The following is a 13315-nucleotide window of genomic DNA, read 5'->3' as shown; positions in this document are numbered from 1 at the left end:
TTCTCCATTGCCTCACATGCATGTGAAAGTTGGACATTGAATAAGGAAGACCAAAGAAGAATGGATGCATTTAAATAGTGTGACTGGAGAAGAATCTTGAAGTGCCATGGACTGCCAAAAGGGCAAACAAATCCGTTTTGGGGGAAGTAAGACAAAAGTGTTGCTTAGAGACAAGGATGGCAGGACTTCATCTTACATAATTTGAACATCTTGTCAGGGGAGCCCGGTTCCTGGAGAAGGACATCAAGTTTGGAAGGGCAGTGAAAAAGAGGAAGGCCTTCAACAAGACGGACTGATAGATTGATGCAATGGTTGCATCAGTGAGCTCAGGCATAGGAACAGATGTGAGAATGGCATCGAACAATAACAACAACATATTGTTTCCCATAGTGGCCATAGATGTTTAGAGGCCCACTAGCAGTGTATAAAAGTTCTAATTGCTCCACATCCTCTCCAGCTTTTGATTGTTAAAATAAAATCCTATTATTGTGCATGGAAGGTGATATCTCATTGTAGTTTTGATTTGCATCTCCCATGTGGCTAGGGATCACAAGCATGTGTTTGTTATCTACTTGAGTGTCATACTTGGTGAACTGTCTGTCCATGTCTTTTGCCCACTTTTTAACTGACATATTTATTTTCTTATGAATGTGTTCTAGAGTTGCGTAGATTTTGGCGATTAGGCCCTTGTCCATGGTGTCATTGCTAAATTTTCTTTTTCTTAACCTGTGGATTCTCATTTTACACTTTCAATGAAGTCTTTTGATGTGCATAACTGTTTTATTGTAAGTAGGTCCTAGTCATCTATTTTGTCATCCACTGTGTATGCTACCTTTATTTTTACACTTAGTAGTCTGTGTATGCCCTGCAATTGGGTACTTAAGTTTGCCCCAATTTTCTCATTGTTGATCTTTATAGCACTGCCACTTACATTTAGGTCATTAACCAATCTGAATTTTGTTTTGTACATGGGGAAAGATATGGGTCCTTTTTCTGCATATGAAAATTCAAATTTTCCAGCACCATTTATTGAAGAGGGTGTCCCTCTTTCATTTGATACTTTTTGATTCTTTGTGGAAGATTAGTTACCTGTAGGCTAATGCACTTAATTCTGGGATTTCTATTTTTTTCTTTGATGTGCATGTCTATCATCGTATAAGTACCTGCCTGTTTTATTTTGTTTTTGTTTTTCACTGTGCAACCTGCTTCAGTGCCTTAAGACCACCGGGTAAAGCCAGGCAATGTTTCAGAGTAACAGTTTGCTTTGGCATGGGACATTGTGAGAGGCCCAGGGGATCGGACTTGCCACAAATCCAAACCCATGCAGCCTGTCTGTTTTGACTACTAGGGCAATCTAGTACATTTTGGGGTCAGGAAGTGGGAGGCCTCCTTCCTGGTTCTTCTTTTTAGGAAGTTATTTGGTTATGTTGGTTCTCATCCCTCTCCTTGTGAAGTTGGTAATTAAATTTTTGATTTATTTAAAGAATGAACATGGGATTTTAATGAGGATTGCGGTGTATCTATAGATTGTTTTAGGCAGTATTGACAATTTCACAATAGTAAATCTGCCTATATATGAATAATGAATGTCCTTACATTTTCATAGCTCTATTTTGGTTTCTTATTATAGTTTTCCTTATACAGGTCTCTTGTTTCTGTGGTTAGATTGATTCCTAAGTAATTCTTCTTGTATGTGGTTATTGTAAATGGCATTGTGTTCCTACTGTATCTCTTAGAGCTCTTTTGTGGGTATAAAGGAACCCAAATGATTCCTGATTGTTAGTATTGTGTCCTGCTATTTCCCAATCCCTTGATTGCTACCAACAATATTTTGATGGAGTCTTTTGGGTTCTCTCTATATAGAATCATATCATCCGTAATTAACAAGCGTTTTACTTGTTTGTCTATATGTATTTCCCTGACTTCTTTTTGTTGTATGGTGGTTCTAAGACTTCCATCCTTCAGGGAAAATGTTTCCAAGTTTTCTCTGTTGAACATGTTGGCTGTTGGGTTATCACATTTGGCCTTTATTATGGGGAGGAATTTCCCTTCTATTTCTGTTTTGTTGAGTCTTTAGTCAGACATGGATGTTAGATATTGTCAAATGCCTTTCTGTCTATTGATATGATAATGTGGTTCTTGTTCTTTACTTTGTTTATGTGGTGGGTTAAATGTGTTGTTTTATGACAATAGAACCATTTTTGCTTCCCTGGTATGAATCCCACTTGGCCATGGTGAATTATTTCTTGATATGAATTCTCTTGGCCAGAATTTGGTTGAAGATTTTTACTTCTATCTTCATGAAAGACATTTTGTCTGTAGTTTTCTGTTTTATGGAGTCTTTGCCTGTTTTGATAATCAGAGTTATGCTTGTTTCATAGAAAGAGTTTGGAAATGTGTTACCTTTTTTCTATATTCTGGAATAGTTCGTGTAGTACTAATGATAGATGTTGCAGTTGTTTTAGATATTATAGATAGTTGTTGATTTCAGATTCATCCTCTTTATTTAATGTGTACATTGATTGCTATAAATTGACTTCTGATAACTGTTTTTGCTATGTCCCTAAGGTTTGGATATATTGTGTTACCCTTTTCACTTGTTTCAGGGAATTTTTTAAATTTTAGACCTTATTTGGTTCAACTACCCAGTCATTTTTATGTAGAATGTTGTTCATTCTCCTTATGTTTGCGTTTGTGTTTCTGCCTCCTTCTATTGCTGATTTCGATGTTCCCAGCCCTGTAATCTGATAAAATAGATTGTAGGATCCCAATTTGTTGTTGTTCTTAACGTGTGATTTGTGGCCTAGCATATGGTCTATTGTTGAGAAAGTTCTGTGTGCTCTGGAGAAGGTATATACTGTGTTGTTGTATAGATTGCTCTATATATGTCTATGAGGTCTAGTTGATTGATTGTTTGAATATATTTTCACTTGACTATAAATTGAGTTTTCTAATCTCATTGGAATCTTAGAGGTGTAGTGGTTACGCATTGGGCTGCAATCTGCATGGTTGGCAGTTTGAAACCACCAGCCAGCAGCTCCATGAGAGAAAGTCTGGGCTTCATACTCCTATAAACAGTTACAGTCTTAGACACCACCAGGGGTCTCACTATAAGTCAGCATTGACTTGATGGCAATGAATTTTTTTAATTTTATGTTTTAATCACATTAGCAGTTTCATGGCATTCTATTTATGAATGAATCATAATTTATGTTATCCACCATTTATTTGTGTTATTTTCAATGTTTTATACTATAAACAAATGTGAAATGACTAGGTTTCCACATTAATCCTTGCATAAGAAAAATATGGACATTATTATGTATAAGAATTTCTATAATCCCTACAAAAAGAATTTATCATCTGAAGCATATTTTTGTTAAAATTTAACTTTTCTAAATCACCATTAGGTTCCAATATTGTGTTATAGATAATGCTGTGGTGTCATTCAGCACTGAAGATGACTACTGAAGATAACTGCAAAAAGCTTGTTCCTTTAAACGCAATTATTTTACATTGATTAAGTAAATATTTATTGAGCATACACTACATGCAGGCACTGATCTACTCCCTTGAAAGGCAGGAAAATCCCCTCTCAGTTACCCACTTGTATGGAGTTTACAATCTAGGACAGGGGTCAGCAACTGTGGCTCTTGAACCATACATGGATCTTTTGGCACATACATGTGTCTTTGAATTAAATTGGGAAAAAATTAAAGGATATTATTCAGATAATGGTGATTTCATTTGTTTGTAAAAATGTATTTATGGTTCTTGAATAATTTTTAAATTGTTGTGAGTGGCACGATTGGCTCTTCTATCTCAAAAGTTTGCGGACCCCTGGTCTCGGAAATGGTAAAGAGAGGTGTTTTCACATTTGTTCACATTTATCCTAAGAAGGCTGAGTAAAAGGTGGCTCTGACTACTTACATTAATCTACAATTGCATTTCCAGTGTTCCTGCTGTTATTATTGTCATAAGAATTAGCTGTGAGGGTGGAGAATATCAAGAAAGTCCCTAGGGACATCTTCAAAAAGGTCCTGCTTCTCCTAGCCAACTGTACACCCAAACCAGGATCTACAATAAGCAACAGTAAACTAGACCTTCCTGAGAGAAGTAATCATTCTTCATCTGAGATTTTATTTTTCTAATGTCTGACTTCCTTGGGTATTCTCTAACTTCCCAATCTGGCAAGGTTTGATATTTCTGTCAGTACCCCGGGCTCGTAGTCTATCTTTAACGCTAATGTGCTTCCCGCATTGGGTGTTCAGGGAGCACAGCGGCTTTCGGCCAGGAGTAATAAAGTAATCCCTATGCCCAAGTTTATGACCAAACAATTAGCAGCAGCCTGTATACTCAATAAATTGTTAGTTGGTGCTGGCGCTATTAAAAATTGAGCATGGTGATTATGGCAGTACCACATTTAAACTCACAACACAACGGGCAAGACGAGTAAGGCATTTGTTCAGAGCAGCTGGTTTGGGGATGGACGGAAACCCAGACGGAGCAGTTCCGAGTAACTGGGTGTTAGGAAGGTTATGTAGTGTTCTAGTACACGATCATCTCTGCTTTGGGAAGATTTCAATCAGTCATTATGGGTTCAAAACCTGAAACAACGAAACAGAAACACGAAGACTATACCTTGAGAGGAAGGACATGCTTTACAGAACAAATAAAGATTCTATTTATTTCTATGATTTAAGTTTATGTTGACACATTCTGGTTTTTAGAAATGATCATAAAAACTAATTGTAAATTATAGTCATAGTAATATTTGTGGAATTAGTATGCATTCTATTTTATTCTGACTATAAGCAAGAGCTATTCCAGCTTTTATAGTTAATGAGATATGGTGAAACCTGAACCGGAGGTTGTATTATATATATTCTTAGTTATGAAAGAGAGAAAATATTGACATCTCTAACTTTGGTTTGCTCTGGAAAAGCTTCTCTGGTACAACATATACTGTCCAGAATAATCAGAAAACTATTTTTATGCCAACAGTTTGGCATCTACATTTTTCTCATAAAATCAGATTTTTAGGGAGAATTTAGATTTTGACCAGAAATATATGTTCCTGTTTTGAGACACAAATGACTATCATGATTTTTGGATTCTGGATGTGAAATATCTTACAATTCTCTGCTTATATTGAGGTTTTAAAATAAATTTGTTTTCACATACGAGTTTATTTACATTTATTGATGACTTAAATAGTCATCAAGAAAGCACTACTAATATGGCTTAAGTAGCCAGAAGGAAGTATTTATGATTCAGTTCTCAACAAATAAATTGGAGAAATAACTTGCAGTTCATGACTTGATGTTGAACCATTACAATAATTGAAACAATGTGCTTGAAATTCATAAACATGAAATCTACATTCTACCCATGTGGTCTCCTTTAAAAAGGCAGGCATTTGCAGAAGGCTCAATGCAAAGAAATTCTTTAAAAAATAAATGCCTCATTTAGTAAGAAATTTACTAATTTTGTGGAAACAAAAAAAATGAAACAAATTAGATTAAGCTAAAACTATATATGCTAAAATATAATATCATAGGTTCAAATTAATTAGCAGTATGATTCCCTGTATTATATTAGCTAGCTAATTTTAGATGACCACATCTACTTAAGTATTTTTCTTTTTCTCAAGGACTTTGTCCCATCTATGTCTCCCACTTCTTCCCACCATTACAGACAGCTTCAGCAACAAGTTGCATCCTTTTCTCAGTCACATTGGATTTCTCGAGGTATGTATCACACTAGTAGGTAAAGCCTTGTTTGGTGTCTATGATTCTTTGGAGAGGAAGCTTCAAGGATTTCTGCTTGAATATTGTGGTTTGTTTCTCCTCATTTCCACACACAAAATAGTCAAAATAGTCTGCATAGCACCATCCCTATTTGGCCAGCTTTCTTGATAATTATTGTTATACTTCATACTATTTTTCTACTACATTTCTCTAGTGCTTTTGAATGGGAATTTAAAATAAAACGTGATACTATTATTCTTTGAACCAGAAAGTACATAAAATTTAGATAATTCTCTAAATTTCTTATTCTTCAGAGGACTACTAATTTTTATACTCATAAAACCTAACATGAGAATTTTTGCTATAGCATCTATAATTTCCCTGATTGTCAAGATACACTCAGATAAAGCAGCATACATCTATAACCCCCCTCTTAAAATCCTTGAGGGTAAAATGGGAAAGTATTGAGCAACTATGGAACATGACGTGTTCACTCTTGTTGCTTATAAACTACCTATTTCTAGGTTATTATGTCATTAGTAGATTTTTCAAAGGTACTTTAGGAACTCAAAAGTAGTAGTACTCTTTTTCCCCAAAAATCATTATGGGTTATATGTTTTCGCTTACATCCAGTAAGAATACTGAATATAATTTCAAAAAGCAAAGTAATTTCTAATTTACCCTCGATTTATTTAGAAGTTGTCACTGTTTACATAAAACATATATACTACAAACGTGGTACACCAGAATTAATGTGAGGGTTAGATGTCAGAACAAATAATTTGTAAAAATACAAAAATAATTTTTAAAACTACAAAATCGCAAAATCTGTAACTTTTAACTCCAAATATTTTATTTTCTTCACTACAAAAATATGCAATTTTTTTCTGATTGACTATAAATTTCATATGTGCAATTATCCATGAATTTTGCATGTATCCTAGGACTCAGGTACATTGATCCCTGGTGTTTTTCATATACCCAGGAGAAGAGGAACCTATGAAGGGATACCCCCCCAAAAAACAATGCTCTCTCTCTTTTTTTTTTTGGATGTGAGGAGGATAGTACATTTGGAGTTTGCTCCACCAGGTCAGACTACTAATCAAGCTTTCTATTTAAAGGTTCTGAAAAGATTGCATAACAGTGTGCAACAAAAAAGGCCTGATTTGTGGCAGACGGGGAACTGGTTTGCCAATAGGACAATTCACCTGCTCACGCAACCATCCCAGTGTGCCAGTTTTGGTAGAAAACGGCATGCTTTTCTTGCCCCACGCACCTGACTCACCTGACCTGGCTCCATGATACATATTTTTGTTCCCATGAATGAAGAGAGACATGAAAGGACAACCATTTGACAATGTAGAGGAAGCAAAGGAAAAAACCAGGGAGATGCTGTCTGCCATCCAAACAGATGAGTTTGAAAAATGCTTGCAAGAATTGAATTACAGATTTGACAAATGTGTTAAGTGTAATGGAGAGTACTTAGAAGGTGGTAAGGTTGTTTTGTTACAAAATTAAATATATAGCTTTGAAAAAAATCTTTTGGGGGGATACCCTCTTGTAAGACTCATTTATTATATACACACAGCAATTTTATTAAAAACATATTGTAGAGAACTCACCATTGATTCTACATGTATATCTGGATTCTAATATTTCCCCTGTGAATCAGAAATTCTATGTTTTTCTACCTCATGGGGTTAAACTTACTTCCATCAAGCCTTTTGCAACTTATGGTGACCCTATAGGGCGGGGCAGAACTGCCCCTGTGGGTTTTCCAAACTAATGCTTTGCAGGAGTAGAAAGCCTATCTTTCTCCCTCAGTGGGGCTGATTTTGAAAAGCCAAATCCGATTAGCCCCCCAACATGTAACCCCAACGTGTAACCACTGTGCTACCAGGGTTCCTCGCCATGGGACAATGCTTTCGTATTGCGCACTACCAACCATTATAATATTCTAGTCACTAAGTTCAATGCCTCAGTGGTCAGGCTGACTATTATTTCCTTATTAATTAAACAACAACTCGAGGTCTTTTAACTATATGGGAAAGGCAAAATAAATGGATCTCATATTTGGTTCCAAGATTGTAATATTTTTCTTCCGTTTACAGTCATTTGGCTGTTCTCCAGGTATGTATTTGATAGGCACTGCTCTGAAAAAAAAAGAGAAAGGATATCATTACAATACCTCATTATATGATGGGAAACCGCCCCAATAAATCTTGTTTTAGCTGCTAAGTTGGAGTTTGATCTTGTACTCTTGACTGTATTCATTAACAAATGAGAATTTCTAGTGATTAAAATGTTTTACCTATTAACTATATGTAAAAGTACATATACAAAATTAAATATGAGATATAATGATATGTATTGAACATTCTTTATTCATCAACTCAGTTTACAAAAAATCTAATATTTACCTTTAAAGTCATATCTGTGTGCCCTACCACTGTTTCTGCACTGAGGTAACCTCTAGTCTGAATTATCGCTTTTCTTTATATTTTTACTAATTATTTTTGTATACTTATAAAGTTATCTCTTTGATTTTGCACAGCTTAAGCTTTATATTAAAGGAGACCTGGTGGCATTGTATGGTAACCATTGGCCTCCTAACTGACAGGTCAGTGGTTCAAATTCACTAAGTGCTTTATGAGAGAAAGAGGAAGCTATCTGATCCCATAAAGAGTTACAGCTTCAGAAATCCTAAAAAGGGTTGCTACCGATCTGAATTGATTCAGTGGCATGGATTTCTTTTTACTTTTAACTAATCTAGTATGTAAAATAAATCATACTATAGGCATCCTTCTGTGAGTTGTTGAGCTTTTTCTTCTTTTATTAATAACAATTTTATTATAAATTAGATGGGGGAATTACATTACAAAATGTAAACTTTGTATTTCTTTCAATGACTTATAAAAACTCTCAAGAGTTTATGCTTAACCTCCTCCTTGATTTCTCTTCACCCAGTTATTAAGTTATCTCTTTCATTTCACCCAAGTTAGCACCCCTCAACAACCTAGCCCATCGCTTCAGCTTCCTTCCACTGCATTCCCACCTTGGCAGTCTTCAAATTCTGTTCCCTTTGGTATGAAAGGATTTTTGTTTTTTCATTTATTTTTTCCCTTATAATGGTTTTCATATACAATATTTATAATTTTTTGATTGGCTGTTTTCACACAGCATAATGTTCTCCACATTGCACTGGTAAATCTATGGCACAAGACCTCATTAAAGTATTGAAGAGCAAGCATGTTACTTTGAAAACAATGATGTGCTTGACCCAAACCATGATATTTTCAATAGCCTCATATGCATGTAAAAGTTGGACATCAAATACAGAAGACTGAAGAAGAATTGATTCATTTATATTATGGTGTTGGTGAAGCATATTGAAAGTACCATGCGATGCCAAATGACCAAACGCATCGGTTTTGGAACAAATACAGCCAGAATGCTCCTTGGAGGCAATGAAAGTGAGACTTTATCTCATGTACTTTGCACATGTTGTCAGGAGAAATCAGTCCCTGGAGACAGAGACCACGCTGGATAAAGAGGAGGGGGTGGGACACAGAGTAAGGCCTTTAACAAGATGGATTGACAGAGTGGCTGCATCAATGGGGTCAAACATAAGAACAACTGTGATGTAGTCACAGGACCTGGCTGGAGTGTGTTCTATTGCACCTACATAAGGTTCCTATGAGTGGGAACTGACTAGACAAAATCTAAAATTGTAATACTCACCTGATTCATCCATGTCTCAGGTGCTTTGTGGTTTCATCACTCCTTTTTAGCCACGCACAGTATTCAGTTGTGTCTGTGTACCAGAGTTTCCTTAACAATTTTTCTATTTCTTGGCATTTAGGTTATTTCTATCTTCTTGCTATTGTAAATAGTGCTGCTATGAACATGGGTGTGCATGTCTGTCCATGTTATGACTCTTGAATCTTTAAGATATATACCCAGCAGAGGGATTTTTGGATTATATGGAGCTTCTATTCCAAGTTGTTTGAGGTTGTACCATATAGAGATTGTACTTATTTACTGTCCCAACAGCAGCGTATAAGGATTCTAGTCTCTATGAAACATCTCTAACATTTGTTGTTTTCTGTTTTATTTTTCACTGTCATTGTGATATCTCATTGTTGCTTTTATTTGTATCTCCTGGAGGCTAGAAATCTTGAGCATTTTTCCATTTGTATTCAATGTCCTCATTAGTGAAATGTCTGTTCATGTTCGTTGTACACTTTCTTATTGAGGTATTGTAGTTATGTATAGAGTTTAGAAATTAGACCATAATCCATTATGTCATTGTCAAAAATTTTTCCAGCTCTGTGGTTTCATTTTTACCCTTTTGATGAATTCAATTTTTGCTCATAAATGTCTCATTTTTAGTAGGTCCCAGTTGGAATAGACTTGATCATCGTGAGTTTGGTTTTAGACTTAGCCATTTTGTCATATACTGTGGCTATTTTCTGTTTGTTTATTTATTTGTTATTTAGTGTGTTTATGTCCTGCTATGAGGCTCATAAGTTTGTCCCTGTTTTCTCATTGGTGATGTTTATAGTTCTGGCATTTTACATTTAGGCCTTTGATCTGTCTTGAGTACATTTTTGTACATGGGTTGTGGTATGGTTCCTGTTTTGTTAGTTTGCAGATGGAAATCCAATATTGCCAGCACCAATTATTGAAGAGACCATCTCTTTCCCATTTAATATATTGTTTTGTTTTGGTTTTGCCCCGTGTTGAAGATCAACTGTATGTAGGTAGATGGTTTAATTTTGGGGTTTTCTATTCTGTTCCATTAATCTATGTATCTATCATTGTACCAGTATGGGCCTATTTTAAGTACTGTGACTGTGGAGTAGGATTTGAAGTTTGGAAGTGAGAGGTCTTCTACTTAATTATTCTTCTAAAGAAGCTCTTTGCTTATTCTGGGCCTCATCTTTTCTTTATGAAGTTAGTCATTAGATTTTTCATTTCTCTAAAAACTGAAGTTGGAAATCTGGATCATAATTGTATTGTACATATAAATTTCATTTGGTAGTATTAACATTTTCACGATATGAATCTTTCCTATCCATTAAAATAGAATGCTATATTTATGGAGTTTTCTCTTGGTTTTTTAGCAGGATCCCTGGGGGCATAGTGGTTACGTGTTGGACTGCTGACTGCAAGATCTGTAGGTCAAAAGCAACGGCCACTCTGCAGAAGAAAGATGAGACTCTCTTACTCCTGTATACAGTTAGTTACAGTCCCAAGTTATAGTCTCTCAAGCCCCCAGAGATAGTTCTATCCCGCCCTATAGGGTCATTTTGAGTTGGAATCAACTCAATGGCAGTGACTTTAGATTGATTTTTGGTTCTCTTGGTTTCTTGAAATATTCTTCTACAGTTTTCTTTACACAACTCTTTTTGTTTCTCTAGTAAGGTTTATTTCTAAGTATTTCATTTTTACCATGTGGCTGTTGTAAATAGTATTGTTTTATTAATTTATTTTTCAGAGTATTCTTCATTAGTACACAGAAATCTGATTGAATTTTGTATATTTATCTTGTACACTGACACAATGACAAATTGCTTCCAACATCTTAAGATTACCAACACATAAAATCAAATTATGCGCAAACAATGGAAGTTTCACTTCCTCTTTACCAATCTGGATTGCTTGGATTTGCTTTTGTTGTCTAATAGTTCTGGCTAAGATCGCCAGCACAATGGTGAATAGAGTGGTGATAAAAGTCAGCCTTATTGGTTCTAGTTCGCAAGGGGAATGCTTTCAGTGTCTCTCACTTGAGAGAAATGTTGGGTGTATATGGCCTTTATTATGTTGGGAAATTTCCTTCTATTTTTATTTTGCTAAGTGCTTTTATCAGGAATGGTATTGGATATTGTCAAATGCCTCTTTTGCATCAACTGATGTGATCATGTGATTCTTATCTTTTTTGTTTTTTAAGTAATAAATGAATTATTGCCTTTTTCTAATGTTAACCCATCTTTGAATACCTGGTATGAATGCCATTTGATCATGGTGTAATATACACACACACACACACACACATATATATATATATTTAGCATATTACTGCATTCTATAAGCATCGAACAGTGAATGCTGCCACTGTTTCACCAGCTTGTTGAAGCATTTCAATTGGTATTCCATCAATACCTGGAGCCTTGATTTTGGCTAATGCCGTCAATGAAGTTTGGATTTATTCCGTCAGTACCACTGATTCTTGCAGTAGTAGAATTTGTTCTTGCTCATTCATATGCTACTTCTTAAAATGGTGGAAAGCCAATGAGTTCTTTTTGATACAGTGACTCTGAATCATCTTTGCATCTTCTTTTCATGCAGCCTGCATATTTTAATATTTTGCCCATAGAATTTTTTATGTTGCTATTCTTATTTTTTTTATTTTCTAACTCTATGTATTAGCACATTTCAGTATACTTCTTTGTTTAGTGTTTTTGGGCTGCCCTTTGTAATTTTCTGCTCAGCTCTTTTATATAATTTCCTCCATTTGCTTTAGCTACTCTGATTAAGAGCTATTTTCACAGTCTCTTATTATATTCACTTTAATCTCTTCCTTTGTATCTGCTACATGGTCCATTCAACACCTTGTATTCGCTTAGGCCATGTGCTTCTTCTCTGTGGGCTTTGTTGCTTCTGAGCTAGATGGCCACTTATTTGCCTTCAAGCCTTTAAGACCCCAGATGCTATATCTTTTGGATAGCCGGGCACCATCAGCTTTCTTCACCACATTTGCTTACACACACGGCTGTCTTCAGTGATCGTGTCGGGAAGATGGGTATCCTGCAATGGCTGTTTAGCAGGGCAAGGTGCTATTGTATTGGGGGATTATGCATGAGGAGGCCCAATGTCCATCTGCTACCCTACAACTGAATCTATAAATATATGCATATAAATCTATTGCCCACATAATCATAAATATATTTACATATGTACATGTCTGTATTTAGGCTTCTCTGTATGCACTTTGCCTCCTACTCCTTTCCTCTATTTCCTTTCGCTTTCCTCCCGACCCATTACCATGTTTGGCCTTCATTCTGGATTCAGTAGTTCCTCTCAGTTACCTTGCTCTTGGTCACTCCCTTCCAGTCCTCCCCTCCCCTCCCTCCTCTGGTTTTGAACCACTCGCTGTTCCCTTGTCCCTGTGTTGGGCGACACCTCCTCCCTTCCCCTACCTCCCACGCTCTCATGTCCCTCCAGGACCGTTGGTCCTGTTGTTTTCTTCTCTCATTGTTTGTCCAGCCTGTCTTGTCTAGGTGGACTAATCTTCTCTTCCTTTTGCGTCTTCTTTAAACAGTTTTATTGGCATATAAGTCACATATTCTATAATTCAATAGTTCAATAATATCAAGAAAAGTTGTATGATCACCACTACAATCACTTTTAGGACATTTCCTTTGTTCTTGTACTCATCAGTATTAGCTTTCCTGACTTTTTAATGACCTTTGTTTTATCACATATGATATTTTTGATGTCATCTTACAGCTCATCAAGTCTGTAATCATTAGAGTTCAACATGCCATGTTTCTTCTTGAGAT

At 35.8% G+C, this 13315-nt stretch overlaps 1 non-coding gene across 1 annotated transcript; it reads right to left on the bottom strand.

Annotated features, from left to right (window-relative positions):
• Positions 1 to 1191: 1191 nt before the first annotated feature.
• On the bottom strand, positions 1192 to 1325 carry LOC142435405 (small nucleolar RNA SNORA42/SNORA80 family). Its single transcript, XR_012781467.1, has one exon. It is a non-coding gene; the product is annotated as a small nucleolar RNA SNORA42/SNORA80 family (small nucleolar RNA).
• Between the last annotated feature and the right edge of the window lie 11990 nt (positions 1326 to 13315).

The sequence above is a fragment of the Tenrec ecaudatus genome, chromosome X (genome assembly GCF_050624435.1).
Source record: "Tenrec ecaudatus isolate mTenEca1 chromosome X, mTenEca1.hap1, whole genome shotgun sequence".
NCBI classification, from domain to species: Eukaryota; Metazoa; Chordata; class Mammalia; order Afrosoricida; family Tenrecidae; genus Tenrec; species Tenrec ecaudatus.
This window is presented reverse-complemented; position numbering and strand designations above follow the sequence as displayed.